A 5,676-nucleotide genomic window follows, 5' to 3' on the forward strand; every position below is an offset into this window, starting at 1 on the left:
TGGTTTTCGTCATAGGCGAAGTGTTAGATTAGAATTCAAACATAGAAAAAGTTGAATTCATTCGATTATTTTTTTAAAAGGTTATACAAAAGCAGCATTGCAAAAAATGAAAGTGTTATGATTGAAATTTCATCAGACAAGAAACTTGTCAAACTTTTAATTTTCAGAGACGTACTGACCACTCACGAATAGTTCTGAAAAGTTATAACATAGCCCATTGTCGTTTGATTACAATCTTTTTTAATCATTATGTGGTACCCCTTTGTTTTTTTTGTAAATGGGATACATTTCTCAACTATATAATCTTCTCTTGCCGTGTCTAAAACTTTAAAATTGAACTGCATATTGAAAGTAACTGGGAACAAAAACTAACAGGTAAAAAAAAATATGTTATATTTGATCGTTTTATTTGCCAACAAGCACACAAAATTGTCCATAGAAGTTTCATCCTTTTTTATTGTTTCCCGGGTCAACGATCATACAACTTTCTTTGATTTCGTACTAGGTCATATATGATTTGTATGATTTCTTAGTAGTCATACAAGGATCATACAAAAAATCAAACTTTACACTAAAATGCGTAAATCAATTGGGTTCATATATCTATATAAATATTTATGTATATATTTATATACAAATAATTTCTTTGGGTTCAACCTTGCGCCTTGAGGATCCTTGCGCTTTGGATTCAACACCGGGGCTTCATTGAGGTTTAGTACACAGATCATTTACAATTTCTTTGGTTTCATATTAGGGTCATATATGATTTCTTTGATTTCATATTAGGATCATATATGATTTCTTTAATTTCAAACGAAGATCATACACCCTATTAGAATGAATTCTTGGGTTTCATGGAAGTAGACATGTATGAATTCTTTGATTTCATAATAGGATCATGTATGACTTCTTTGGTTTCATACTAGGTCCATATATGATTTCTTTGATTTCATATTAGGCTAATATATGATTTCTTTGTTTTCATAATAGAATCATACACTTTTTTGAGCATGAATTCTTACTTTTCATGAAAGGATCATGTATGAATACTTTGACTTCATGCCGGGGTCATATATGACTTCTTGGATTTCATTCAAGGATCATATATGATTTCTTGGATTTCATAGAAGGATCGTACTAAGAAATCGAGTATGGACAGTATGAAATCATATATGATCCTTGTATGAAATCAAAGAAATTTCAACCCGGGATTTTATCCTTATGTTTAATTGTTTTTCTGAATTAATCAATCAAATAGCTCGTCAAATATTTTGTTTAAAGCTATTTTAAGAAATCTTTTGTTTGTTTGTTTATTGCTATCTGCACTCTATCTTTCACAAACTACAAAAAACTCTAACTTTCATTTGGCAAATGTGGTCACGGCAAAGTTTTATTTATTAGCTTAACCCGTAAATTTTTACTTAATTTCTAAGATCGAAGTAACTATTATTGATTATTAAACATTATGATTAGAAAAACTGCAGTCCTTTTTTCAACAGGGAATGCTCGAGCCAGTAGCCGTTGCCAGTGCGATCTGAAAAATTCTTACATTTTTTGAAGTTATTAATTTAATATTCTCTACTTAAATTGGACGTTTTTTTGTTTCTATCAAATTGTATCGAAAATAGATTCACTGTATCGCTCATGCAATAAGAATTAAATTTGTAATTTTTTGAGCTCCTAGTTTGATATGATCGGGAGGGGACATTATTATTCATTTTCTAATCTCAGTTTCCAGAAACAGCAGTTCAATCGACCACTGTCTCTTCATACCTGATATCGGTCGACCACGATCATTTTATAAATCGACCTCTCAAAAGGGGAGAAGGTAATTGATCAGCGAAGCAAATTTTATCGGGCTGAATTAATCTTTTCCTCCACATTTATATTATGAGTAGTAAATAACTACTGTCTCAAGTGCAGGGGTTTATCCTACGATACTTAAACATGGGATAATAGGGTTTAACTTTCCTAAAAATAAATGAATTACCTTTCATTCTTTTCCAGATGTGATTATGTAAGACTGACCTAAACTGTTTTAAGGCGGCAAACTTTGGTCCTTTGAATCAACAGACGTGTATGAAACATTGTTCTAAAGACAATTTCGTTCCAATAAGAACTGCAATTGAGAAATTTTTGAAACGGGTTTTAGCACTTAAAATTACGTACCAAAATTCATCCGGATATGAAGTAAAAAGGCGCAATTTTGGAAGTTAGGTTTCTTTACGCAGTTTTCTTTGCGCAACTTTAAATGATTGTTCCTCTTTATAATCACTACTACTTTTACTGCTCTCATTGGCTTCAAAGTTAATTAATGGGTTGGGGACGAAGAGCTGGAGTCCGTGGAATCAAAATCCGTGGAAGAAGAGCTGGAATCAAAATCTACTATATCATCGCTATAAATATCTTCTTCGATATTATTTTTGGTAATAGCAAAAATCGGGACATGTGTTTTCCGTTCCTCCAGGATTTCACTTGTTGTTGCACCCGGCACAACAAAATTTTTATTGTGGTCCCAGTGTGGAATCAAATCGAACAATTCTCCACAGTTTTGTACTCCCACTCTACTTCATCGCTATCCAAAAAACAATCTTCAACTCGACAGTTAGAAAAAAGTGATGGCTGAATAGTGTTTAGTATCAAAAACTGAGAGACAATTTTTATCCGTTGAAACAGTTTGATTCAACGTGTTTTTCGTAAAACAACCCCTTTGTTTTAGGCGTGCAATGTACTACCAGTAACAAGTGTATTATAGCAGTCTGCATAAAAAAGCACATTTTAGATTGCTCTGATTAATCCTTTGGCGGAAAATATCCGGTTATCTATAAAAAGAAAAGAGCAATCAACTCATGACAATCAAGCTTGGTTAGTTGACAACTTATTAGAATTTTCTGAACCGATAAAAATTAAACCACAACTATATGGTAGTAATGCTGTACAGATTTGGCTTCAGTTATATAATTTCTTCTATGTAAATCCCAGCAAACTCGTCTTCAAACTTGAAGACGACGCCCTTATCTCTTTCAATGTAGAGTTCCTGATCTTCCGAGAATTCCAATTGATCAAGAGAACTGCTGTCCTTCAGTTCACGTTAGATATCTTCCACAATCAATCTGGAATAGCAAGCTATCAGGATCACTTTAAAGTAATCGACAGTCAAATGAAGATTGCATTGTTGCATAGTGAAAATGATACGTATAGCTTTTTCTTAGATCAAGTATAGTACCCCCTATCATAATCGTTGTGTGCCCGAAGATCTTTCTGGGGCGTGAGAAGAATCATTCAAGATGTCGCTGAAAACGATTAAATTATCCAACTCAAACTTGCTTACTATGTTTAGGGTTTGTCTTCTGTCTCTCGTAAGCTCAAATTTATCCATCAACGTTTTTTCCCATAAACTGCGTTATTCAAAGGCTTGAGGAAAGTCTCTTCATTTTGTTCAAAGCCGCTTGTCTCTTCTCGCTGATCAGGGTTATATATTGTGTTAACCATTTAATTTGAGTAAATTAACACACGACACCTTTTCCTAACCTAACCACTAGTCCCAGGATAACATAGAGTTTCAATAGTTTGTAATGCAGCACAAAGTGTTCTTTGTGGAAGAATTTCTGCAAGAGTTTGGGAAGTTTTGAGGGCGTAAGAACGCGCAAATTTGGCTGTTAGTGGCTGTTAGAATTTCGATCAAACTATAGTCTTAAACTTAGTGAGAATTAGATAGAAAGTTTGACTTACCAGATTAGAAAGACAAGCAATTTGATTTTAATCAAAGAAATTATATAAATGAATCGTCAAGAAATGGCGCTGAGAATCACAATTCGGTTCAAATTGGTGAATCTAGATAACTATTATTAGAGTTAGATTAATTGATGTAAAATCTTCCCAGCATGTATTAAATGATGATGATATCTCCGGAAGTGTGAATGAATTCTCAGAAAAGTGCAAATGCATTCCATTTATGGTTCCCTTTGCGACTGATTTGCAGAAGCAAACCATATTGGGTAACCTTTGCGACCCCCACTATAAATCACGGTGCTAAGATTAGTTTTGTATCTTGACTTTTTCACTTTGATAATGGGTATATATACAGCTGATTTTTAATCCTTTTTCATCCCCAAATTCAAATCACCATCTTGATCTTATAATCAGATCTCTCCTATAAATCTCTAAAATTCTACTGTAAAATATCATTTTGTTATTCTCTCATTTTTGAGAAATTAATTCTTTTACTTAGTTAAAAACGCTTTTTATTCCGCTTGCGAAAGTCCATAACCCAACAGGTTATGGGCCCAGCAATTTTTTAAGTCATAAAATTAATTTCCAAAACAAAACTAATTTGTTGTTGACAGTCATAATCCTTTTCTGCTTAGTACCTTTTCTTTTCACAACTGTTTTGCCTGCTCAAGCTTCAATGGATCAACAGACAGTGAAGCTGCTGACCTACACAGGAAAGGCACAGGACTTTCCAATCTGGAGCACAAGATTTGTGGCGATGATGCAGACGAAGGGACTCTACAAATCACTACTGGGGACAGAGGAGCAACCCAATGAGCCTGCGCCACTGGCCAATGGGGCAACCAATGATGAGAAGAAGAACCACAAGGTGCTGAAGGATGCATATGAGAAAGAAGTTGCAGACATCAAGGAGAAACGGAACAATGTGTGGTGCCATCTGGCACTGACTCTAGATGCAACAACCCTCATGCTGATGAGACATGACTGTTTGGGAGATGACGGCATTGGAGATGGAGCAAAGGCTTGGAAGCTTTTGCAAGAGAGATTTCAGAGTGTGGAGACGCCGACAGTGGTGACTTTAGTGGCACAGCTTGCTCGACTGCAGCTCGAGGATTCTGAGGATTTGGACAGCTTCTTCATCAGAGGACAGGAGTTGCTCACAAGGCTACAAGAAGCAGGGGAAGCAGTCTCAGAGACCCTCTTCAACGCCTTGGTCCTCAATGGTCTGCCAATGAGGTATGAAAGTTTTGTAATACAGGAAAGCTTCAACCCGGCAACGAACTTCACAGAGTTGAGGAAAAGGCTGCAGAACTTTCATGAGAGCACGGTGCAGAGACACAAGGGACAAAGTGGTTCAGTGGCACTGGCAGTGAAGCGTGACTTCAAGAAGGGACCCAAGAAAGGAAACTGCTTTGTGTGTGGGATCCCTGGACACTTTGCCAAGGACTGCAGGAAGAAGGAGACAGCACAATGCAGCAAGTGTGGTGAGAAGGGTCACCTAGACAGGGCATGCAAGAGACAAAGAGATGGAGGCAAACATGAGTCAGTGGCAATGGGTCCAACATTGGCTACACCAGACGAGGAATGCTGGGCAGCTCTTACCCAGTGGAAGACAGCAGGCATGCTAGTGGACAGTGGTTGTACAGATCACATAGTGACGAACATCGATGCGTTTCTGGACTTTGTGCCCATTCAATCAGTGGTCAGAAATCCCAACGGAGAGGCTTCCAGAGTGGTGGGCAGAGGCTGTGTGAGGATCAGCATACCCTCAAACAAAGGGGAATTCCAATGCGAACTCAAAAATGTTCTGTGTGTGCCGGACTATTCTTCAAACCTCCTATCAGTCTCAGGATGCACGGAGTGGGGACATAGCTTCACTTTCGAGAGAGGAAACAGCTGCATGAAACTCCAGAAGGGAACTCGGGTAAAACTAACACAAGAAAA

Source organism: Convolutriloba macropyga, unplaced genomic scaffold (genome assembly GCF_964194025.1).
Source record: "Convolutriloba macropyga unplaced genomic scaffold, txConMacr16.3 SCAFFOLD_1300, whole genome shotgun sequence".
Taxonomy (NCBI): domain Eukaryota; kingdom Metazoa; phylum Xenacoelomorpha; order Acoela; family Convolutidae; genus Convolutriloba; species Convolutriloba macropyga.